The following is a 26,641-nucleotide window of genomic DNA, read 5'->3' on the forward strand; positions in this document are numbered from 1 at the left end:
ACAATAAGCCTATCTAATTTGTGTGTGTGTGTGTGTGTTTCAAAAGGTTGACACAGCATACTTGAGCTTGAAGGGTAAGGGTGTGCAGGGAGTGGGGGAGTGAGATTTGATTGAAATAAAATTTTCAGTGCTTTGCAACCTCCCGCACCATTGACTTTCCTGACCCCAGGGGGATGGTGACACACAAGTTGTGAACGCTTGCACTGGAAAACCATCTCACTCCTCCACACTGCGGAGAGAAGGACTGTACTGGGAGGGGCTGCTTCCTCTGCTTATCAGAGGGGTAAGGATCATAGTTGCTGGAACTAGGGGTGACTGCTGCACCCCCGGCTTGAAGTGGTTTCATTATATACAGGGTTTACAGTTTGGTTCATTGATTCTCAGCATCCTCACTATACAAATTGTTCCAACATCCCGGTAAGGATCAGACTGGGACAAGCCCATGCAGGTGGGAGGTAGTATGGTGGGAAAAGATAAGGTTGTGATAAAGCAGCACTTCTCTCCTATGCTGCTTTGGATCATAGGAGGACTAGGAGAAGGGGCCACATGCTACCCCTCAGCAAGAAGATGAAGAGGTATGGTAGGGCATAAACAGTGAATAAAGCAGGGGGATATAGAAGCTCTATCTGCCTCACTCTCCAAACAACGGCTACGAAAGTTTTGTGCTAACAATGTTAATTTGGGGAGAGAGAGATTTTCTTACATTCCCAATGCCCAGGTATCAGTGAGCCATTTCCCTTTAAGAATGTTTTGAAAATTTAGCTTTGCATCTTCAGACTAGTTCCTCGTGGATGGTTGCCCACTTCGAAAAAGCAAGTGCCCACTACTGGCGCCCGTGTTGGTAATCTGAGCAGAGTGGCTGAGGGCTGAAGAGGCAGTACACCCTACAAGTGGTCCCTGAGGCACACTGGCAGAGTGGTATGGGGAAATATTTGCTGCCTATGTTATACCCATTCTTCTGAGGGTTTCAGTCTCCAGCTCTGACAAAGAAAAACGTAGCCCTCTGAAAAGCTAAAATTCTGCTACACTTTCTCTGCCGGCCACACCCTCTGAAAGGCAAGCCATATCAAATTACTATTATTTTAATTTAGTTTCCCATTTTCTTTATTGCATTATTATCCAGGCTGTCCAGCGTTGCATCCACATAGCCTGTATCATGGACACTGAGCTCCCTGATAAGCCTGCAGTCAGGAGTGTAAGAAACTGAATCTGGGGGGAGTAAGAATATATGTAATTTATTAAACTGATTTGTATTATTTTCTTTAAAAATCTTCATATATAAACTATCTGTAAACTTTCAAAATCCTGAACAGACATACCCTTAGAAAGTGTGTGGGCCTAGTTTTAGCCAGGAATGAAATTTTTACAGTCCTGGGAAAATGAGAGTGTATAACTGAAATGCTGAGACACCCTGACCTTAACAGTGCTGGTAAGCATCACTGAAATGAAATGCCTTTTCTCCTCATCAGTGTATCTACTCTTCCCCGCTTGGCTTATTTTCTCTTTGCTGACGTTGCAGTAAATCATCTGTCCCCTTGCAGGACAGCACCAGTGTTTGCTGGACAGACAATCCTATATTTGTCATTTACCTCTGTGGCAGGGTGTCATAAAGACAGATGAATTCTAGACAATGCTGCATTTATTAGCCACAGCTGGGAAATTGCTCAGCTGGCTGAATGACCTCTTCATCTCTGCGGAGCATGTAAGGTTTCCTTCTTCTGTACTTTTGTTGAGCTGACCAATAATAAAATTGTATATTTAAAAAAAAAAAGACTGTTCAAATCCTATTGGAGAACTAGAGATGGGCCCAGTTAAGCCATTTTTCAAACAGCTGTTCTGAATTTTGGGGCAGAAGCTTGGGGGTCTGGTTAGGCTCTTACTTCTTTCAACGGCAATACTTAACTGTAAAAACTGATGTGCAGTTAAACGGCTTCCTGTGTCAAACCAGTCATTTCATGCGTTCGCCATGGTCCCACTCCAGTCTTGTAATCTTTGTTTGCTCTTTATTAAATCAAAGTTTTAGTATGCTGGTTAGTAGGTGCGTACAGAATGTTCCTGTGTGGGATCTTCCACCATCTGAACTAATATATCCCATGAACAAGGTGAAACATGCTGTACTTTGGATCTTTAACTACTGCTTTCAATGCTGCTGCACTTAATGAAGAAAGAGCACTTGCCCTTCTGGTCCTCCCTCTCATACTCATCTGCTGTACAAGTATTTCAAGGATGTTTTGTTAAAAAGCAATTGAAACCCTCAAATTAAAGGGACCTCCTGTGATCACTAGGTATCTGTGGGTTTTCTGTGCTGGGGACAGTGTGGGCTGGTGGATTGTGACTGTGTGTATCTCTGTTGCTAACAATTGTTTCTTGCAATCAACAGAATTTCAGAATTTGGGGCACTTACATACTTGCAGTTGCAACCATATGAAATACTAGGGGATAAGGGTTGAGATTAAGTCCTAACTGAGGGTGTTTTGGATGGCCTGTGATTTTTCTGAGTCGGAGAAATGTCTGAAGCTTGTTCTGTGTTTAGGCATATTGATGATGCTAGTCCAGTGCAGCCACACATTATTTGGAGGATCACAGGCTGTACCAGCTCATTGTTTCTTTTCCCAGGTATTGGTAATCTGGTAACCTCTATTGCTCCTCTCACTCCTCACAGCTTTCCTTCTATGCGTAAGCAGCAAATCTGCCAGTCCTTACAAGTCAGTGGGAATTTTGCTGAGTAAAGACCACAAGATTTGGTCCCAGGATATGGATAAATTGGAGAGAGTCCAGCGAAGGGCAACAAAAATGATTAGGGGTCTGGAACACATGACTTATGAGGAGAGGCTGAGGGAACTGGGATTGTTTAGTCTGCAGAAGAGAAGAATGAGGGAGGATTTGATAGCTGCTTTCAGCTACCTGAGAGGTGGTTCCAAAGAAGATGGTTCTAGACTATTCTCAGTGGTAGAAGATGACAGGACAAGGAGTAATGGTCTCAAGTTGCAGTGGGGGAGGTTTAGTTTGGATATTAGGAAAAACTGTTTCACTAGGAGGGTGGTGAAACATTGGAATGTGTAAACCTAGAGAGGTGGTAGAATCTCCTTCCTTAGAAGTTTTTAAGGTCAGGCTTGACAAAACTCTGGCTGGGATGATTTAATTGGAGATTGGTCCTGCTTTGAGCAGGGGGTTGGACTAGATGACCTTCTGAGGTCCCTTCCAACCCTGATATTCTATGATTCTATGATTCAGGAGTAGAAATTAGTTGGCTATCTCTTGAAAGTCTGGCTGACTGGTTTTAAGCAGATGTGTTAAGCGGATGTGTTATGGTGCCTTCATTGTAGAACTCCATCTTTCCCAGCAGAGCACTCTTAAAAAATTATGCCAGACGGATTGTTGTCAGCTAGCCCAATGAACTGATATTATTATTATTATTTTATTATTATTGTTGCCACATGTAATTAATGCTACCTAGCACTTCTACATCTTCAAAACACTTACAAACATTCACCTAACCCTCCTATTTCCCCACTGGTACTTCACAGGGGTGCGGTGTGTGGGCTGCCTGGTTTCCTATTAACAGCCTTTGGCTCAGCTAGTGGCTATTCAGGTCAGTAGTGGGTACATTTCAGAACTGAACACTCTTTATTTTAAAGTAACGAGCAGGTAGGGAGAGAATTTAAAATGACATAACATACATTCCATCCCTCCAGTTGGCTGCAACAGATTTTGTAGCGAGTGCTTCGGCAAAATTTCCATCCAGATGCTAGGGGTGGTCATCATTATTTTATTTGAGATACTCTCTCAGCACTGTACTGAGAAAGTCCATTTTAAAATAAAACTAATCAAACATCTTGCACTCCTGAACACAATGACATGCAGCTGCCTTACTTGCTTTCCATGAAAAAACAAAGGATTGGAGACCATACTTCTTGGACTTTGGAGTATTCGCTTGTCGTTTGGGTTCTCAGGTTCAAAGTCAATGCTGTAGAAGCTGGCATTGTGAACACTGATTTCAGTGGAGAGGCAGCATTGGCCACTGGATAAGGCTCTAGACTGGGAACTGATCTGAGCTCTTACAGACTCTGCCAGTTGACCACTGGGTGACCTCTCTGTCTCAGTTTCCATCTATGTAAAATGGGATGGGGGTATTGATACTTACCCACCTTTGTAAAACAGTTTGACAGCTATGGATGTAAAGCACTAAATAGATATGCCAGGGGAATTATGCCCACTTTTTACTCCAAGGCAGAATTCCATTCCCCTTTTGTGATCTCCCAAAGCTATCTCCTTTTATCCAGTAAACTGTGATCGCATTTGCTCATGTGTTAGGAATGCAAATAATTGACATTTTTAAAAGGCTTCAGGCTGTTTTGAATGTTTGCCTTTGTTCTGAACTTGCTCCCTACCCCCTCTCTCCCACAGTCCCCCAAAACACACACGCACACACAAATTATTTATGTATAAATGATTACTGTCTACCACAGACACTGGATATTCTGTTGGAGTCAATGCTGCTAAATGTTGGGACCATTTATAATTTGCTTTAATATTTTAACTATTAGATTGTCATGCATATAATTTTATATTCAGAGCATCGTGGAAGTTTCACTGTGATAAATGAAGGTGATATTTTAAATTACAGGGATGGTGTTAACATCCTTATTCAGGGATTGCATAGCATGGTGCTAACCTCTTACCTCTGGATCTCAAGGGGAGAGAGCTGAAATGATCAGTGCTATCTGTCAACTTCTCCAGGTCCACACAGGAACCAGCAGATCATGAATTGCGAGGCAGATTTCCTAGATTTATCTGCACGGTTTCACAGTCCTCACTGTAGCCTCTTGCAGGAAGATGGACTGCATTCATCATTACAGCTTGTGAATTAAATGAACTTGGCCCTGTCTGTACTAGAGAATTTTAGCATTGTGATACCATAACACACCACATGTCTGCACACCAAAAAGCTACCCATGATGCATGGGCATTCAAATCACACTGGCACTGCACTTGCTCTCCCAAGCATAGCGGCAGGTCGAGAGTGCTAATGTCTGTCAGATATCGCTTCTGGCCTCTCCATGCATAAAGTCCTGCATTACAACATCCTGTAAAGTGGGTTAATATTATTTCCTGCACTTTACAGATGAGGAAACAGAGGGACTAATGACCTGTTTTCAGAGGTGCTGAGTGCACAGAGCTCCCACTGACGTCTTCACCTCTGAAAAATAGGTTACTTCTCCAGGATCACATAGGGAGTCAGTGGTTGAGCTAGGAATAGATTCCAGGTTCCCTGACTCTTAAGTCTGAGCTTTGACCTTTTCCTTTGAAGTACTGTATGACAAATCTCTCAACAGCATCTGTTCTTAGACTTCAGCATGAGCCCTAGACCAAAGCATCTTTTGGATGCTTCTCTGATCTGTTTGGGGCTTGATTATTGCTAGGATACACACCTGATATGTGTTAGCTTGGCGATGGCCCTCTTCATTTGAGTCGCTTGAAATGGGCACTCATTTAAAAAAAATCATTTTTCAGGCTTGTCTTATGGTCTAACTGTTCTGCTTGCCAGAAGATCTTAACAAGATTGACAGTGTACATTGACTATTGACTGCTAGTCCTCTTTTTTAGCAACAAGATAATGAACTGGGTTTGAAGAGAATAGGTTGTTTCCCTGTGTGACAGACAAATAATCCATCTGGACAGTGCAGTGTTTGGCAGTGAGGTGTTTGGATGATTAATAGAATTTTCTAATATTTACACTTCCCCATCAGGGCTGTATCTGAGAGGAGATTCAGTTCAGGCCACAGCAACAGAATCAGCAATTTAAATGTGAATCTCTGAGTAGATTTCTGCTGTTGGGGTCTACTCATTTCTCTGGAAATCCTCTCTATTCAGGGTGGAGTCTGCAAGATTCCCCAGTTTGTTCCTTGCTTTAAGTAACTACTCCTTCAGCCAGCCCCTTGTATCCCCACATGACGGCCGCCAATCTTCTGGCTGTGGCATACTGGTTAGAGCTCTCTTTAGTGTCTGGTAATGCTGCTCCTTAGACGGACCAATGAGTCACTCTTCAGCCGTCCACCATACAGCCTTTCCCACATTGAGAATGGTTGTGCTGCCTCTGCAAAGTCCCTGCTGGCCTGTGGAGTCAGACTCTTGAGCCTCCACAGATCCCCATTTAATCTGCTGGGGCTCCATGCAGATTTCTGTCCACAAGGAACAGTTTATAGGATACGTCATGGTCGAATCCCTGAGAAGCGGTTGTCTCAAATGCAGACACGTACGTAGAACATAATCCAAATTGCAAGGCATTGCCTAGTACCTTATGTTCAATGATCCCAGGGTAAAATGGTAAGGAAATATTAAATCATGGAAACAGTAAAGCTAATTAAAGGTGGGCTTGATCTGCAGAGTTTAAATCCAGATCAGAGCTTTCCTAAAGTGTGGGTGTGGTCAGCTCCCAGATGTGGTGATTTTTTTTTCCAGCCCAAAGTTAATAGACGCAGGAGCTCACTAACTCTCTTCCTGGCAAGAACCCTTTAGGGTTTAGTTTTTCGGCTCTCTTAAAACACTTCTAGATCTTGTAGCTCAGTAGTTATTTTCCAAACAAGTGATTGCAAGGAGGTCAAAGTTGAATGCATTGTGAATAGAGATATGGTCCAAGGGCAATGCTAGTTGTAAAGTAGTTAAATCCCTCTTTTAAACTGCGTCATGTTAATAACATGACAGATTTAACAGATGGCCTTGCTGCCTATATTCAGAGGGGACCCCTTCCTGCCTATAATCAAAGGGAACCGTTTCCTCCTTTACAATCATTAAATAGTAATTACAAGAAGATATACTGAGGGGGAAATTACTTTAAAACAAAAATATCCACTTAAGTTACATTTGTTTCTTTAGGATTATTTTATTCTAAAGCAGAAAAAACTTTCCCCTGTCCTCACTTGCAAAACATGCAGCAGGAGAGAACTCTTCACCACCACCCATATGTTCACATTTCAGACGCCAACACATTCAGCTAAGGGTGGACGAACTCTATTTAACCCCATCTGGAAGAAGCATGTTGTAATTAGAGCAGGAGGGATAAAAGCAATGACAGACTCAAGAGTTCTAATATTGCCCTGCCACTGCTTAGTCTCATAATCTTGGGCAAATCACTTAATCCCTTTGTGTCTCGGTTTACCTATATGTAAAATGGGGATGATGATACTTACATCCCACAGATGAGCTGAGGCTTGAAGGGATGTAAAACACCATATTTCATCTTAAACCAATTTCTGATTAGTGGGAATTAGGATGAGACCCTCATGGGGCAGAGTATTCTACATCTTGGAGTTTCTTGCAATGGCCTCAACAGCATCTGATACTGGCCACTATCAGAGACAGGAATTGACTTAGGAATGGATCAGACCTGTTATCCATCTAGTCCAGTTGTCATGGAGTCACCGGGCAATGCTCTGCAACTACTCCATACAAAGCCAATCAGGACTCTGGGGAAGCGTGCCTCCTCTCTGTGGGCATACTGTCTCCAGGGCATGAAGCTTACATAGCTTCGACCTTCCTGGATCTGACCTTGGAGCAGTCAGCATCCCCTTTTCACACCATGCGCTTCCCACAGTGAGTCCGCACGGGCAGGGCTCCTGGGGAAGCCAGAGGGCCCTGCACCCCAGCTCCACAGTCAGACATGACTCTCAGCCAGCCAATAAAACAGAAGGTGTATTAGACAACAGGAACACGGTCTAAAACAGAGTTTGTAGGTACAGAGAACAGGACCCCTCAGTCAGGTCCATCCTGGGGGCCAGAGAGGCCAGAACCCGGTTCTGGGCCTCCCTCTCTTTCCCCAGCCAGCTCCAAACTGAAGCCCCCTCCAGCCCCTCCTCTGGCCTTTGTTTCTTTCTCGGGGCAGGAGGCCACCTTATCTTTTTGTTCTCCAGCACCTTCAGTTGTCACCTTTGCAGGGGAGGGGCCCAGGCCATCAGTTGCCAGGAGACAGGGTGTTTGCCATTCTCTGTGCAGACAGCATCACACCTGCCTAGGGCTCTGCAACAATCACACACCCTTATCCCAACACCTAGATACTTAAGAAAGGCATAGCTGGAAACTGAGGCTCCCGCACAATATTCAGAGAAAACCTTAAGAACATTCCCACTTCGTCACACCATATCCTATGTTCCATTAGTCTGGGCTTGCTGTTGCTCAATGAGCCTTTTCTAGGTGGAATAGACGTATATGGCCAGGGGAAAATCCTACTTCTGACTAACGTTATTTTTTGGCATGGGAGTTTTGATGCAGGGTGGAACCCTGCTTGGGGTGAGCTCAGTTTTGTACCAACACCACGAATTGTATTAATGGCAAACCCTTGATTATATTAATCCACTTGGTGAGTTAATTTAGCAAGATGGATAAACAACACCAGTTTCATCCTCAGAATCCTTCTTCTTTGTAGGGGAAACTAAAAGAGGAGTTGCTTCTTTCTCTTCCTCTGCCTGCTCTCCAGAAGCGGCTGCTTCATCCCAATTGCGAAAAGACCCTCTCTAGTCATGAATTCATCAGTCCTGCTTCTTGCTCCTCCTTCTCCACCTCCACTGTCTGGTCCCTTACACCTCTGCCATTTAGGGTCAGGAAGCCCTGTGGGGCTACACCCTACTATGCTGGCCATGTGCACTACCCATATCCTGTGTAATGGAACCCTATTTGTCTACAGCTGAGGCTCTCCATGCCCACAAAGGGTGGGAGAGGATTTGCCCCATATAACTGAGCCTGTGAAGCACTTTAATCTGTTGAATGCAAGGCATTATGGGAATGTAAATCACCGCTCAGCTCAGGTGCAATAGAAAGAATTGATCATCACAAATAGGAGTTAATTAGGGATGGGCTTTGGGCCTCACTTCCAGACTTAACACCCTCAAATCTGGGAGCACTTAGAATTGCAGAAAGGGGGATTCATTTCATTTCAATAAGTCTTGGAACATGGAGAAGTTCCAGAAGACTGGCGGAAAGCTAATGTGCTAATATTTAAAAAGTGTAAATGGGGTGACCCAGATAATTATAGGCCTGTCAGTCGGACATCAATCCCAGGCAAGATAATGGAGCAGCTGCTAGGGGACTTGATTAAATAAAGAATTAAAGGAGAGTAATATAATTAATGCCAATCAACATGGGTTTATAGAAAATCCTATCAAACTAACCTGATATCTTTTTTTTATGAAATCACAAGTTTGGTTGATAAAGGTAATAATGTTGAGGTAATGTACATAGACTTCTGTAAGGCGTATGACACAACATTTTGGTTAAAAAAACTAGAACAATATAAAATTAACATGGAACATATTAAATAGATTAAAAGCTGGCTAACTGATTGGTCTTAATGTAACTATAAATGGGGAATCATCATCAAGTAGTTGTGTTTCTAGGGGATTCCCTCAGGTTTGGGATCCCTTGACCCTATGCTATTTAACATCCTTATCAATGACCTGGAAGAAAACAGAAAATCACCACTGATAAACTTTGCATAAGACACCCAAACTAGGGGGAGTGGTAAATTGTGAAGAGAACAGGTCACCAGTACAGAACAATCTGGATTGCTTGGTAAATTGAGAGCAAGCAAACAGAATGTGTTTTAATACAGCTAAATGTCAGCATATAATCTAGGAACAAAGGATGGGGCATACGATCCTGGGAAGCACGGACTCTGAAAACCATTTGGAAATCACAGCAGATAATCCACTGAGTATGAGCTCTCAGTGCAACCCTGCAATCAAAAGGGCTAATGCAATCCTTGGATACATAAACAGAGGAATGTTGATTAGGAGTAGGGAGGTTATTTTACCTCTTCATTTGACATTGGTGTGACCACTGCGGGAATACTGTGTGCATTTCTGGTGCCCACAATTCAAGAAGGGTGTTGATAAATTGGAGAGGGTTCAGAGAAATGCCATGAGAATGATTAAAGGACTAGAAAATATGCTGTATAGTGACAAGCTAAATAAATTGAGCGCCTTGAGTATCGCAAAGATTAAGGGGTGATCTGATCAGTGTCGAAGTACCTATATGTGGAACAAATATTTGATAATGGTCTCTTAGTCTAGCAGAGAAAGGTATAGCATGATCCAATGGCTAAGAGTTGAAGTTAGACAAATTCAGACTAGAAATAAGGCGTACATTTTTTGACAGTGAAGGTAATTAACCATTGGAACAGTTAACCAAGGGTTATGTTGGATTCTCCATCATTGCCAATTTTTAAATCAAGACTGGATGTTTTTCTAAAATAAGCTCTAGAAATTATTTTTGGGAAGTTCTATGGCCTATGTCATACAGAAGGTCAGACTGGATGATCACAAAGATTCCAAGGACTTAAAGGGACCAGTGAATCAGAAATAAGGGACGTTCACAAAGGATAGGTCTGCGTCTGTGTTCAGATTCTGAACCCCACTTCTACTGAAGTCAAAGGGTGCTTGGATCTTGGCTTTGGTTCAAACCTGTGTCTAATATCAGAGAGTCATATGTCCTTCCTCCCTAGTCTTTGGATCAGCAACAGCATAAAAGACACTTGGCTTGCCAGTGGTGCCAATTAATTACCATTCTCTTTTGGTGGAACAAGGGATAAGTTATCACTGTCCTGTGTGCTTAACTACCATGCTTGCCTTTTAATATCCAGCTTTCGTGTCTCCCCCACAACTCCCCCACCCCGCCTTCTCTACAGAAAATACATTTCCTTTTTGTCCCCAGAAGCAAACTGCCTGGGAAATCAGCATTCCATGAAGTGAATGAACAAACAGCTTATAGAAGGACGGAATCTGTTTATCATCAGAACACTGGGCTCTCTGTTTTTATTTATAGCATGTTACCAACTAAAGTTCCTTTTTGCTTAGCTACTGCGTGAATGAAGACAGCTTTTTAATATTAGTAAATAAAAGCTCTATACATAAAAATTTACCACATGGTTCTTGTGTATTGAACTTACTTTTTTCCTTCATGAAGTTCACTGTTTGGTCAAAAGAAAAGGAGTACTTGTGGCACCTTAGAGACTAACCAATTTATTTGAGCATGAGCTTTCGTGAAGTGAGCTGTAGCTCACGAAAGCTCATGCTCAAATAAATTGGTTAGTCTCTAAGGTGCCACAAGTACTCCTTTTCTTTTTGCGAATACAGACTAACACGGCTGTTACTCTGAAAACTGTTTGGTCACTTAGTAATATCCTTCCCATCCCTCATCTCAAATACACAATGCACAGAGGTACAGGAAGGTTGTGTCCTGTTATATATTGTTATGGCTCAAAACTATAGAAGAATATAACTTGCTAGCATTTGTTTCTTGATTATTTCATTTTTGTCCAAGAATCAGTATGTTCAGCACATTAGGTTCAGTGCTGTCTGAGCTGTGACTCACTTCACTAGCCACACAAGGAATGTGAAAATGTCAGAGGTATTTTTTATAATTCATTACAAAAAGAGGATAAGCTGTATAACCAGGAAACACAATACCCTGCCTGAAAGAGCTAAAGCAAAGTTATTAAAGTAACTACCTATGCAGAAACGTGTGGGGAAAAATTCCACTGCCAATCATCCCTGCTTTAGCAATAGCATGACCTTGTGTCTTGCATGTTAGGCTCTCAGTACACTGAAGTGCCTTAAAGCATCTTTCATGGTCAATGCAAATTGTTATTTTTTGACGTGTTGCAATTTGATGGTATTGTGCTGCAATGTCATAATACACTGGTGTGTCAGAAGACAAACAGTCCAAGCTGGTGCCTCCGTTGGAAGAGCCTTCTGAAAAAGAGAAGATTGCTTGTTAATACTGCATAACAATTGACTGATGTTCAGCAACATAGGTGTATTAGGAGCAGCGTGAATAAAGGCTGAAGAATGTCCAGAAGGTTGCACTTTTCAGTTTACCCAGACTGGCGTCCTCAAGTTTTAGGACAGTAAAGGCCAAAGTTTGAAAACTGACCTTCCATTTTGCATCAGTAAATAATTTGCAAATGTGATTATCCATTTAACCATCTTGATACCTATCCATGCGCAAAATCAAGTAGTTCGACATAGTGCTATTATTTGTGCTTGCAGTCAGTTATACTTGCAAAATTGCACCCAGAATTATTTGCAAGTGCAAAGCTGTGCAAGGCCAGGCCAAGGCATCTCTAAAATTGTGGTCCTAAAAGACAAATATGGCCCTATTCAGACCTTTGAACAACATTACAGTCAGTGGGTTGAACAGGGTATAAAAAGGGGCATAACTTAAGCTACTGTGCTGAAAATTGGCAACCCTAATATGAAGTTATGTGGAAGCGTGATTTGATTTGGCTGATACCTGCGTCTGAAATCAGATCAGCACCTTTTAAATTTTTGAATGCTGTGTTTTTTGGCAGTACCACCATATAACAGGAAGTCAAAAGTAACACACACAATTCAAATACAAAGAGCTGAGTTGTTGGTTGACCAGGGAATTGTAACTGCGAGTTACTAGGTCTCTGTGCAGCAGACAAAAACACAGAGGCTGGTCCTGGGAGCCAAGAGGAAACCTTGAGCATGAGTGAAAGAGCATGTGACTGTCCCAATAAGCACTGTAGAGCTGGCAGCTCAAATACCAAAGGACTGGATGAAATTCTCAGGGCTCACACTCCTGAGGAGAAGTATGAAGAGATAATTGTGCATACCAGGATAGTGGAGGCTGGGACAAGGATATGTATTGCAAAGGGAGGGAAGATAAGACAGGGGTTAAATATAATACTTGTTCATCAAAAAGTAACTGTCTAGGCTGCAACCCACTATTTTGCCTAGCTGGGACTGCCACCCATCCCAGAAAACCATGGAATGCTCCCAGGTTTCACACAGTTTATTATTTTAGAGATCTGATGAAGCAAACTGCTTTGGATAAAATAAGGTCTTCAGCGGTCCTCCTTCTCCTAGAATAGTTTAACCTGACAGTTTGGTCTCCTTGAGCCCAACCCTTCAAACATTTATTACCAAACATTGTGATTTTGCTCATGAATAGTCCCTGGGCTTGGTGGAAAGTGTTTGTAAGATCAGGCCCTTAGATACTATAGTAATAAGTGCTGTCATTATACCTAAATAGATCTTATTCAAACTCTGACCCATTTGAGCTTTGACATTCCCTCGTCACAGCATTGTGACTAATAACTGGAAAAAGATGCATCTGAAGAAGTGGTATTTTACCCACAAAAGCTTATGCCCAAATAAATCTCTTAGTCTTTAAGGGGCCACCGGACTCCTTGTTGTTTTTGTGGATACAGATTAACACGGCTACCCCCTGATACTGGAAAAAGATCCTGTCACAGTCACCAGATGATCTGTACCTCTGACCCTCCTAGTCTCTCTGAGCGGACCCCCGGTAGATCTCAGGCCATCACCTCCTCTCTCAGGATGGAATAACATGGTTCTCTCCCTCTCAGATGTGCTGCAGGGTTGCAGTCCCCTGTGTATCAACTATGATCACCTCAGCAGGGCTGACTTATGTCCAGACCCTGCAATTGGTTTCTCCCGAGGACAATAATAGTGGTAATCAGTGACCAAACAGCCTCCTTAATGAAAAGTATTTATTTAGAATAAAAGCATTTGAGAGGAAAGATCTTAAAAACAATAAACCGACTCTACACATATCTAGCTCTTCCCTAAGGCTTACTATTCCCTGGAACTGGAAATGTCCAATGTCTTCAGACTGCTCTACAGAGCCTATCTAGACTCTCTAGGCTGTTGCTGACAAGTGACCCTCCTTTGGAGGACTCAAGACACTTTTTAATTGCTTGTAGCCCACTATTTGGAGGATCTTTGCCCCTCTCCTCATGTAGGTCAGGTCCTGGTTTTTTTCTTGGTGCCATGTGCCTCTATCCAAGGTAACACCTCACTGTGCCATATACCTGAGGATGCTGTCTCTTGAGAAAAATCAAATACTACTCCTACTAGCTGGCAATGAGTATGAAGTCCAGTACACAGGGGGGCAATAAGGTAATAAAAAAAAAACCCCACCAAAGGAATGATGCACCGAAAATAACAGCATACTAGAGGGGGCTGACTTTCTTATAAACAGGAAAATACGATCCGGGGAAGGAAAGGGTCAAGATTAATTAATAGTTAATAAACAATGATAAATAAGCCAATTCCCCACCTCCTAACACTCACACTTACAAACCCCAGCTCCCACCCTGGCACCTTCCCAAGGTGGATGGTACAGCTGAGGTTGCATGTCCTGAGATGAAGTGTTACAGTCCTGTGGCATTGACCAACTTAAATAAAAGCTATCTATCTTCTTGATCCCCAGGGTCCTCTCCTGACTCCAGCCAGGCTCACTGGTTCTCCTGGTCTGGAATCCTCTTGGGTCTCAGCTGGCTCATGGTAGCTAGTGTGGCGTTGGATATCTCTCTCTCTCTCTGGATGCTGGCCACTGCCATGCTGGAACTGCCTGATCCATGTACCAGAGTCTCAGAGCAGTACAAGAACTTCCTTCAAGGGGCGTGGGAGTTAGCTGGGACTCCCTGAGCTAAGCTATCCCTGTCCGAACTTCCAAACAACTGAAACTAAACTCTCTTGTCTTTGTGTAAAGTCGGGCTGTACCTTCCTTGGGAGTTATGCAGCCCTGCCTTGTCACTGGTCCAATGGACTGCTCATCCAGATCACCCCAAGCAGAAGCTTCCCTGTTGACTCCAGTGGAGATTTCTAATTCTTTCTGTCCCCATCCCTGATTCCAAGCATGGTAGGAAATAGGGTCAGAGGCCTTGGGACATCTTAAATGTAGTCCTCTTGATAGGGCCCCCTAGAGACTCGGTCCAGAGCTCCGGGAGCTGGCAAATCCAAGTGGGAGTAACAGTTAGTTATACATATCCTCTAAATCCATATATTCTTAGATTCCTTCATAGCAGCTTCTATAGCGGTCATAACTTGTTTGCGTAGCACCTCCAATTCTGTCACATACCCTTATGCCTAATTTATAGGTGCAAATCCAGTCCAGGTTGTTACTGTCTGATGGCACTTCAGTGGTCTATGCAAAAAGTATTTGCTGATCTCAGTCCAGTTCCTAGTGTGGAGCTATTTGCATTATGAAGAAGAAAAAATGAGCCTCTCTCTCTGATTGGCAGCAGTGTTGGCAGTCTAATCAGAGAGGCTAAAGGAAGAGTGAGCAAGGACTCTGAACTATCTTGCAAGGCTGGTTTGTGACACATCACATGCCCAGACTGGGGGACATGTGCACTGAGAGAGGAAGAGTTGTGTTGTGGATGAGACACCAGTCTGGGACTGAGAAGTAGAGCTAGTTAAGAATTTTCCTGAAAAATAAAGTTTTGTTGGAAAATGCTGATTTGTCAAAAAAGGTGTTTTGTGGAAACATCTCAGGTTAGATGAACTTTTGTCAAATGATCTGGTTTCTTAGTGAGCTGTTGGGGACCTTGGGCTTCCAGGGTCTGTAGCTCTGGAGCAGCCCCTCCAGGGGCGTCCTGAATTGGAGTGAAACCAAATTTGGAAATGTTGAATTTTTCAGTGAACTGGAAATTTTGTTTTGGCCAGCTCCACTCAGGAGATCTGGATACAATTTTCAGCTCTGCCCCAGATTCCCTTTGTGATCTTGGGCAAGTCACTTATCCTCCGTGTTCCTCAAATCCCCACCTGTAAAATGTGAACAATAGTTTCTTTCTCTCATTCGTTATCTGTCTTGTTTATTTAAATAGAATGGTATTTGAGGCAGGGACTTTCCTACTGTAGATCATCTAGCACAAGGGGGCATCCATCTCAATCAGGGCCTCTATGGGTATGTCTACGCAGAATTTTGGAGCAAGCCTCGCTAGCCTGAGTGTTGACCCAGGCTGGGAAGCTTACTCCAGAATGCTGTGTAGACATACCTTACGTACTACTGTGAAACAAAGAATAAAAACAACACTATAATTCTCATTGTTCTGTGGATAAAAGAGGACTTCAGTGTCCAGTGTTTTCAGTCTGACACTTCTCAGAAGCATGAACTACACATTTGTTTTAAAGTAGCAACATACAAGCCAGGCCAGTTAGGTGCCTGGCAAAATGAACCATGACTGCTGACCAAATGACTACCATGCATAATCTTTGCCTAACAAGCCTGACTTGTCATCTCTTTAGGAAATGGGAATGATAGCGAAGGCTGACATTTCATTCCGGAAATGTTTTATCTCTACTATATTGCACCCCTCTTGTTTTGAAAATGGTTGCTAATTTAATCACTCCACAGGCAAGCTATCTGTTGTAAAATTAATTTGTTAATTAAGCACAAACTGTGCTCATGAAAGACTGGATCATGAACCACCTGCTTTTGAGAATGTTGATATCTCCCTTTCCTAACTGGATAACTAGAAAGGAATAAAGTATTCCAGAATCTCTGCAACACAGGGGCCTTCTCTCCGTCTTGGGTAACTTTGTGGAAACAAACAAGGCACTTCTGCGCATAGAGGATACAGGAGAATTTCCTGTGTTCCGTAAAGCACAGCAACCAATGTATCCCTGAAAGAAAATGCAAAGGGGCAGCATCTTCTTTGTCATATACTATAGGCTATTCCTCCTCAAGCAGGGCTCTCTCTCTCAAACCTATCAAATCATGAGAGAGAGAGATTAGAAGTGGCACTCAGCTGTTACAACGATGGAGGCCTTACATTGGGTTTCCACGTTTTCACGCCTTTCTTAGGTCTTGTCTACACACAAACTTGCACCCATTTACACCAGCGCAAAAAGCTGTGTGAGTACTCTTCTTTCAGAACAAGAATGTGTTATTTTGATTTTGCTTAAACCTGATCCTAATTGATTTAGGCTAAACTGAAATCAACCACTCTTAACAAGGTTTGCATCGGTTTGACTAAATCAGTTTAATTTCCATCCTTTAGTTGAACTGGTTGTTCTCCATGTAGATAAGCCCTTACTTAGGCAAGCTCCCATTGGCTGTAGTGGGAGTTTGCCTGAAAGAACTGAGTACAATCTTAGCATAAGGAGCCATCAGGAACAGCACCCAGGGATGGATATTCAGCACCAAAAGCAAAGGCTTCTGCCAACTGAGCTGAAGAAGTAACTCCAGAGTAGCAGTAGACTCTTGTCCCTGTGTATGAACTAGGCACCAGAAAGGGACACAACATACATAGCTAGTGTGTTACTTGGAACCAACTACCAAGGGAATGGTGGATTCTCCATCTCCTGATGTCTACAGATCAAGACTAGCTTGCTTTCTGGAAGATATGCTTTAGTCCTGTGCTCAGTGCAGGGATGACTGGGGCAATTCTATAGTCTGTGTTCTACAGGAGATCAGACTTGATGATTTATTGATTCCTCCTGGCCTTAAAATCTATGAATCTACCTGAGTAAAATTAGAGTTCAGACCTTTGGATTTGATTCTATCACAATAATGCCAAAGCAAACTGCCATGGAATCAGTGCCAGCAGGAGGGGTGAAGATGCCAACAGAGTGCCCACAGAATGGGGCAGTATGCCTGTGGTTAAGGTATCTCCCCAGCTGCACAAAGAACACCATTGGAGACAGTCTGAGGAAAGGCCATGGGATTACCTAGATCCAGTGGCCTTAACTCCCCACACTGTTGGCAGTAGCTGTTCTTGCAAACCATAGGCTAGAGTAGCAACCTCAGAGAGATTTTGCATCCCTAGCAATACGGTATCCAGATACAAAGGACTTAACTGTGTTATGCTTCTCTTTAGTAATCTGACTCTAGGAACAGCTGCCACCTCCAGTCTGGACTGTGGGCAGATAATAAAGCATTCACTGCATGTGTGCGTGCACTCAGTTGTTTCTGTGCTGTATATGCTATACCTATCTCCCTGCATATTCCAACAGCATCAACCCTGATGGTTTAAGGATTGATGTGGGTGATGGAACGGCTTCACAAGGAATGGATAATGATGGTGCTGTAAGGAGTGAAAAAATGAAGATATAGAAAGCAGTGACGCAAGCAAAGGAGGGTGGCCTAATGAGTGATGAACACAATACAAAGGGAGGGTGCTTTACAGGAGATGAAGCTGAAATATCTAACAGTCCTAGCTGACAGTACAGTTGTAACCCACACACCTCCTTGGTGTGGTGTTCTGTCCCATCTAGTGGCACCAAGACCACTTAGAGAGAGATATAAAATGAGTCTGCTCTACAGGAACGCACAAACTGTTAGCTCACATAAAAGGAGCCCTGATGCCTTGTTTAGCCTTTTAGTTATTCCCGGACCCCAACCCAAAACAGTATGTCAGCAGCCCCCATGAGTATACAAGGCCCAGTAAAAGGAGGGAAATGACTGCGGATGTGTTCAGTTATGACCACTCCTGAAATGAGAGTGATAAGAGCAATCACATGGCTTTGTGCAAACTGTTTCCTTGGGGGTTTTGGTTCACTTAGATTTCACTCTCTGAGATTTGCTTTGAGTTTGACCACATCCCCAGATTTACCTTACCTAGGTTGACCTCCCTTCACCTGGGGTTCAAAGTGTTAGGCTTGACAGGCTCCCAGTGCAAACCACCCCTGATTTGCTTGAAATGCTCCTGAGTCTTAGGTTAACCTTTCACTGAACCTGGGGGGAATTTTGAGTTTGTTTAAAAAAAAAAAGGGCAGGTGAGTGCTACGTGGTTTAAGGTTTCATAGTGACAGTTTCCCATCACTGTAACTAAAACTTCCCCAGGTTTTACCTACCCTATAATCTCTATCCATAAATAGGCCATTTGATTTTCAGGTTGATTTTTTTTTTACATCCATTTATTGTATAGGATGCATGTCTTGGGGGCAGTTCAGGTTAAAAGTTTAGGGCCACTTTCTGCTTCCATGTTCCATGTACACCAGTGCAATCCTTTAGAAGATGATAGAGTTGCATAACAGTAGCCAAGTGCAGAAGGTGACCATTATTTAAAGTTGTGGCAGCAACATCATTGTTCTTTTGGGAATTTATGTAAATAAAGATAATTTGATATTATACCAAAGAAACCAAAACATTCAAATGCACTTCTAACTTGAACAAGTGGATATGAATCATCGGGTGCATGCATCTTCAGTGCATATTCCATCATGTTGCTTCATTCAGGGTTAACACTCATTTTTAAACAACAGTTTTCACAAACAATCAGTTCCTTTGTGGTGGTGGATGCTCAATGAGCAATTGAAGGCCTTTTAATTAACTTGCGGATTTCATTGCCACTGGATATTGAGGAGCCTGAGAACTAGTATAAAAAAAATTCAGACAGTTTTCTAGATAAAGAGAACATTTACCACTACATAAGACTATTTAAAAATTATAATGGATAAAAACCTTTATCTCACAGGGCATAAGCCTACCACTAACCACTTGGAAAAAACTCCCCCTCTGAGTAGATGATTCCATAACTGTTCACTAAAGGATTTCTTACACCATCCTCTGAAGCAGCTGCATTGGCTACTGTCCAGGACACAAAACAGCATTACATAGATCATTGGTCTGATTTGGTGTGGCATTTCCTGTGTTTATTTGCCAGTTGACTAATAGCCAGCACTGGAAATTTCAGCCCCTGTCCTGATTCTGCAGTGATGTAGCATTGCTTCCCTAAATTTAACCCAGGCTTTAAAATTTGAATTCGGTAATGGGCAGTAATCCGCCCCGCCAAGTTTCACCTTAAGAACAGATCACTTATCCCTCAGAGCAAGACAGTCTTGTTCTGTTCTGGTTCCAGTAAATAGAAAGGGTGTCTCTGGCCCTGCAGCACAAGTAACGTTTCTTTGGTTCTCTTCTAGGCATGACTCTCACAGGCACTGTTTCTTAAGCTGTAGAATTGCCCTTCGTCAGAGAGCCCTTGGGGGGAACGTATTCTAGACAGTAGCTCTGCCTTTTAAAATTTTAGAGTGAAAACAACCCCAGCCTTTTTGAAGCCATCAAATTATTCAGTGGTAACATAGATGCCCACTTAAGTCTCCTGAATCTGATAGCTCATGCCACCCCCGTGGCATGGCACAATTAGATCCATTAGGAGGTATGGAAATGGGTGGGGGACTGAACCTTGCTCTGAAGCAGCTGGCATAGATGATTGCTGCAAACTAGAGGTGTTACTGCCAGTGGTGCAACTTATCTGCCTTGATGTGATCCTGAGAGATGCTGAGCAACCTCAGCTCCCGTTGAAGTCAGCATTTCTCAGGGTCTGGACCTTTAAGAGGTTCATGGTAAATGGCTTATTTTTACTCGCCCAGGAAGCACCCACTAGGAGATACAGACAGAAAATGTATCTATCTAGACATGAGATGAGCCAAATTTAGTAATGTTCCTTCAGGCTGAGCCTGGGGAAAGCTCACTATTCATTCACCGAGCTGAGCAGCTGCCTATTTGCCTGGCAGAGGATCATGTCTTGCACAGTAATCGCCTAAGTGTTTTTTTACCTTGCAGAGTCAGTGCATGGGCGAAGCCATGAAGCACACATAATAAATTCACAAAAAGAAAAGGAGTACTTGTGGCACCTTAGAGACTAACCAATTTATTTGAGCATGAGCTTTCGTGAGCTACAGCTCACTTCATCGGATGTAGCATCCGATGAAGTGAGCTGTAGCTCACGAAAGCTCATGCTCAAATAAATTGGTTAGTCTCTAAGGTGCCACAAGTACTCCTTTTCTTTTTGTGAATACAGACTAACACGGCTGTTACTCTGAAACATGATAAATTCAGCATACTACTGCAGCAGTAATCGGTGCAGAGTGAAGGATTTGCACACTGAGCCATAATGGCTTCTCCACAGCATTTAGTGCCCTCCGCCCCTTCTCTCTCGGTATGGTAGAGCAGTGGTTCTCAGCCTTTCCCGACTACTGTATCCCTTTCAGGAGTCTGAAGCCCAAGCCCTGCCACCAGGGGCTGAAGCATGTAAATTAGCTTCATGGGGCCTCCTGTAGCATAGGGCCCCGGGCAATTGCCATGTTTACCACCTCCTAACTCCAGCCCTGCACTTGCAAACCCCCCATCCTCCCAACCCATCCTGCGACCCCCCAGGTTGAGAAACTCTGATGTAGATGAGTTGATGTACCCCCTGGAAGATCTCTGCATACCCCGGTGGTACACGTACCCCTGGTTGAGAACCAGAGGGCGGTGAATTCAGTAAAAGCATATGGTATTACTGTCCCTGCTGTATCTGTGGCTAAATGGTGGACTTTAGTCACCAAGGCTCCTAATCCAGCCCCACATTCACTTATATTTTCTGAAAATGTATGTTCCTGTTTCTCTTCAAAACTTCAAATCCTCACTTTTTTGGAGCAGCTCTGGTGAATACCCTTAGTTTTCCCTTCCATGGCTCAGCTTTTATCACCGGGTCCCCTTTTCACACCTCTTCCCTTGCATTCAGCCCTCCACCTGCATGTCTCTCCTCACTGCAGATAGGTTACCTCCACTCTGTTTCAGCTAACCTGACAGACTGCCCATTGCTAACATGTAACTTCAGATTTTTTTTTTTATGTTTTCTATATCTAGAAATGGTTGAAGTAGTGGGCTAAATTCACCCCTGGTGTAACTCCCTGGTTTTCAGTGAGTGGAGTTGCACCAGGCATGAATTCATTCTCATCTCATTTTCTTAAGGTTTTTTCCCCCCACACAGAGGATACATATTTTATTTGAATCACTTTGAATCCATTGCAAAATTTCCTGATCAAGACAAGGAACAGACTGTTGCAGAGCAGAGGTTTGGTAACATTCCTTTATCTTGTTGGTAGGTTAATGCATGGCAAAATCTATCAAAATCTTAGAATCACTGATCCCAGAAAAGTTCTACAGTCACCTTGATCTGTTTTCTAGCAGCTGTTCTCCCACATAACAGTGAAGGGTGGGAAGAAAAATCAGACAGTAAGGGCTTTCCATGTTCCATAGCCAGTACGAAAGAATAGTTCTGCCTATTCCTGACTACGATTGTAGTTTGCTATTGCTGGTTTGAACATTGCCTCTTATGCCGTATTTTGTATGTTCCAGGCACACACTTCCCATTTCAACCCCCTGGAAATTCAGCTTCTTTGGATCCAGGTTTGGGTTCATCTGATCTTTTATTTGTTTGATTTCCTTGTCGATTTTGTTATGACACCCATCACTGTAGCCTCTGAGCATCTCTCAAACATTAATGAATTTACCCTCACAACACCCCTGTGAGCAGTGTAAGTATTATTACCCCACGCCCGCCTGCCTCTCTAGCCATTCTGGCTCTCTGCAATAAACCCAATGTATGGCTCTATTGTTCCCCATTTGCCACTAGGCCCTTGACTTCAGTCTGCCTCTGTCCACTCTGCTGGTTGGGGTTAGGTGGGGCTCTGGAAGCACTCTTGAGTATGGGAATTGCAGTACCTAACAGCTCTTTTTGCCTCTCCCATTGTGCACCCTTATACAGGCAAGGCACCATCTGTCCCTACATGATTTATATTTTAGATCTTTCTAAATCTGCATATCCTTAGCTGCAGGGATGCCAGAATTCAAAATAGCCCAGTGGAAAATGCAAACCAATATAAATGCAACAAGAAGGGAAATAGAGAAAGAGATATTATAATGGATTAGACAGATTTCTCTCTCTATCATCTGGCCCATAACATAACCATCTTTCTCTGTTTGTAGTTGTGTAGGGGGGGGGGTTCCCTATTTAAGGGGCATACAGTTGGTCCACTCCCTTGGGCAAGTCACTTAGGCCCAGATCCACGAAGGTATGTAGGCTCCTAACTTCCATTTATTTCAGTTAGTACCTTTGTGGATCTGGGCCTTAGTATCTCTGTGCTCGTCCCCGACCTGTAAAATGAGTATGATAGCACTTCCCGACCTCTCTGGCGTGTTAGGAGGATGGATATATTAAAACATTGTGAGGTCTCAGGTATTAAGGTGATGGGACCCAGAAAAGTACCTAAGATAGATAACTTTGCCCGCTCCTAGAATGAATGTTCTCGACAGAAATGGTCTCTGGAACCCTTGGGCACCTTTTGTTGTCTGGATCAGCCAACAGCATGGTTGATTCAGTGGGTAATTACTTATTTTCCTGTGCCCCAACACATTTCTCATTGAGGATGTCTTGCCAAACAGGGGAGGGAAGCAGGAGAGACCATAAAGGGACCAAAGGCAAGCTGAAGGCTTGATTCATTTTTTAACCTTTTTGCAATCTTGGGGTAGAAAATGCTAACACCACCAATTTTTGGTTTGCATTTATTATATACAAATTTAGAATTAACTCTTACTCCCACTGATTCAAAAATTCTTATCGGCTCTTTGGGGGAGAAGATTCAAAACCAGTTATTGCCATAAATATCTTATAGGCATGTCTTTGGTTATAAATTTGGAATAGCATATGCTGGTCCCTTAAAAACAAATGCAGCATTTTGAACTGTTTAATCTCACCATCATCAACTGAATATACACAGTAATCTTTGATTCTCTTTAAAGATCTAACCTCAGTTAAACTGAAATCCCCTGGCTTCACTCCTGTCTGATTCGCTTGCTGTTTTGTTAATGCAAGGAAGTTCAGCATTAAAAATAAACACCACAGAGTCTGTTTTCCTCATGACACCCATTCCTCAGGAGCAGCAATTGCAAGTGCAGACATCTACTCGGTTACCTTGCCATCTGCTGGTTTGATTTAGATCTGCATTCCCTGCACTTTACTGCAGGTTTGCTAAGGTAGCAGTGAGAGCAACACGGCTATGAAATGTTTAAAGTATCTGGAAGTAATTTGGGTACCTGAAAGCTGATTTTCTTAAATAAATGTCCTTTCAAAGCCCTTTAACTGATTAGAAAAACTGCTGTTGAACTGTGAGATGTGATGTGAGCACTACAGCAAAGAAGGCTGATATTGTGTATTGTCCTGCACACTGTTAAATCTAGGAGCTTGCTCTCTCTGTCTATTTTAATTTGAAATAATCTTTCACCAGCACTCTCCAGGCCACCCGACATGAAACCAAAACAATTATTAGATGCAGTGAAGCCTCATTTAGTCTGACATTAATAAAATGAATTATCCACGTTATGGCTAATGCTTAGAGGCTGCAATGACTAAATTAAATTTTCTCCTGTCCTTACTGTGGTCTGCATGTTTTTTCTCAGAAGCACTCCAAACAGAAGTCAGTACAACCTCAGACTGTGACTGTCATCCATGCTGCTTTTGATAGACCTTGAAGGAAAAAAACAACACCCTCCCCCTGAAATCTGTCCGGTAATGACTCATTCTCTACCACCTATCTGATTGTCTTTGCTTTACACTTGAACCTTTGTCACTTGGGAACTGTCTATTCCTTGTCATTGTCTTAAGAAGAGCTAAGTAATAAGGATAAATGCAAAGTTTACTACTGTATTGCCAACTCCAAGCCCTCAAAAATCGTATGTCAGCCCTCCAAAAACCATGAGATTGACTTAAAAATAACAAGACTTTACAATGATTAATTTTATTGGGGTTCTTTTAACTTGTAATTTGGTTTTTAAGCCTTTGGGATTCATTTTTTGAAGCTTTTTTCCATGCGGATTTAGAAATGTAGTGTTTTTAAAATGAAAGATGAGAGTCTCAAGTAATCACAAGACTCCTGGATCTGGGACTTCAAGGAAAACATAGCATAATATCAGGTTTCAGAGTAGCAGCTGTGTTAGTCTGTATCCACAAAAAGAAAAGGAGGACTTGTGGTGTCTTAAAGACTAATAAATAAATTTGTTAGTCTCTAAGGTGCCACAAGTACTTCTTTTCTTATAATATGAAACTCAAGATAAACTCCTGAGAGTTTGTTTCTCTCTGTCCACCAAGGATAAAAAGAGGTTTTGTATCTGACCACAAAATTAATTCAGTGGAATCCAATCTCTTTATTTCATTTGTTCCAAAGGGCTGTCAGCTCTGTTTTTCTAGGTACTTATATGTAGAACTGGTCAGAAAATGAACATCCCTTACAGCATTTAGTGTCCTTTGGGGGTGGTGGGGGGGGGGAAGAATCATGTTGACTAGAGACAAGACTTCAAAAAGGATTTCTTTTTCTTTTCTTTTTTTTCTCCAAAAAGGGGTTTTAAGAAAAATTCCATTTCTGGAGAACCTAAATGGAGTTTTTTGGCTTCCTGGCTGTCCTCCTGGAAGGTTCTTGTCAATTGTATTTGAAATTCGCAAACACCTTCTAGTGTGGCTGTGGGAGAGACAGAGAGCCTTGGCTACTCAGCCTCTCTTGGCAGCTCTGGTTGCATGGCAGACAGCTTGGATGCTCTGCTTCCTTCCCAGCCCAGGCTCTCTTCCTGTCTGTCCTGCAGAGCTGGGGAGGGGAGGCAGGAAAGCAGAGTAACAAGAGCCTGCCAGGAGGCTCTCATGGAAAATTTCACTGTTGCGGAGTGAACATCATTCCATTGAAAAATTTTCAACCAACCCTACTTCTGTACCCCTCATTACCATAGGGTCCGAGACCTGTCCAAGTGCATAAAGCGAACAACAGTAAACAAAACTCTCTCACCTTTCCCCACGTGCAGACGTAGTTAGGAAGGCAGCAGGCTTTCCCCTCTTTTTCTTGCCCTCAGCCCTCTCTGTATTTGAAGAGGCCATGAAAAATCTACTATGGGGAAAACATTCAGAGAAATAAATTCAGAATGCACTGAGGATGATAGAGCGGATCAAAACAGGGGGCCATTCAGGAGAAATGCATACCCTGCAGAGTAAACAATTTCGAAATCTGAACTTTTTGACCGTCTGTAGAGGCCCATGGCCATTCTTATCTCCTGCAGGGGTGAGTTCTATATTATAGGAAGACAGACCCAAACTGGATGGCTCTTCTGTGTTCAGGAGTTCACAATCTGATTGGCTCTTCATGATGAGAAGATTTTGAACGTACTAATTATCCAACACATGGGCCAGAAGGAAATAGCTTTCTCAGGAAAGCTCTGTTTCCCCCATTCACAAGCTCCAGCTGCTGGTTGATGATTTCATGGTTTCATGGAACATAACTACCAGTGGAAGTCATAGTCTAGGGGTGACCTCTCAGATACCTAGTGCCAGTCCCATTGGGAGTTTTGAATATCCAGACAGTGGCACTGGATTCTGTATTAAGAGGGGCAGCGGTGCAGACAACAGAGCACCAGCTTGATGTATTCACAGTGGCCTGTGTTGTTTAGCAAGCAGGCTGTAGAGTTTTGTACTAGAGGAAGATTCCTCAGCCTGTTTGGCTTCATTCCCAGATGTAATACGTTGCAATCATTGAGCCTGGAGGTCATAAAAGCCTGGATCACTGTGGTGAGATGTGTATCTGATAGGATGGGGCTCAGTCTTCTGCCTAGCCATAAATGGTAATGGGTGTTTTCCATTGCTGTAGCTTTTTGGCCATCTGGTCAATGGACTTTGCCAATAAACAATTGTAAACCTGAGTTGGATGTTCCAGAGTCCAAGCCCTTCTGTTGTACTCGCTTTAACTCCCCCTGTTCCTACAATAGTCTGAACTGGAAAAGGGCTCTGAATTAGCTTGGCAGGTTACTGCGGAACTATTAAGGGAGCAGAAAATCCAACCCCACCAGTTCAACATGGGTCTCTCTGCAGTGGTGCAGAGCTCTAACAGGTAGGCAAACAGTCTGACCCCTTAAAATGTAAGCAGGTGAATATATTAATATGTTCAAAATCTTCTCCGCATGAAGAGTAAATCAGAGCGTAATCTCCTAAAGGCAGGAGAGCTTTCCAGCTTGGACCTTTGATTTGCAATGTCCTAATTTGCCGAGAGGTCCTCCCAGTTGCATACATTAG

The 26,641-nt window shown here is 42.9% G+C and overlaps 1 protein-coding gene across 5 annotated transcripts in view; it reads left to right on the forward strand.

The window, feature by feature from the left end:
• The window catches only part of DCX (doublecortin), a 195,659-nt gene that overhangs the window by 33,539 nt on the left and 135,479 nt on the right, over positions 1-26,641 (forward strand). For 3 of the 5 annotated variants that reach the window (XM_073361180.2, XM_073361173.2, XM_073361177.2), the window contains exon 3: positions 23,995-24,103. The exons of 1 other annotated variant lie outside the window; for it this stretch is intronic. The gene's annotated coding sequence lies outside the window, so the exon portion shown is untranslated. Of the gene's footprint in view, positions 1-21,948; positions 22,074-23,994; positions 24,104-26,641 lie in introns of those variants that run through there. One more of the 5 variants, XM_073361178.2, reaches the window with a different exon arrangement.

Source organism: Lepidochelys kempii, chromosome 9, assembly GCF_965140285.1.
Source record: "Lepidochelys kempii isolate rLepKem1 chromosome 9, rLepKem1.hap1, whole genome shotgun sequence".
Classification (NCBI taxonomy): domain Eukaryota; kingdom Metazoa; phylum Chordata; order Testudines; family Cheloniidae; genus Lepidochelys; species Lepidochelys kempii.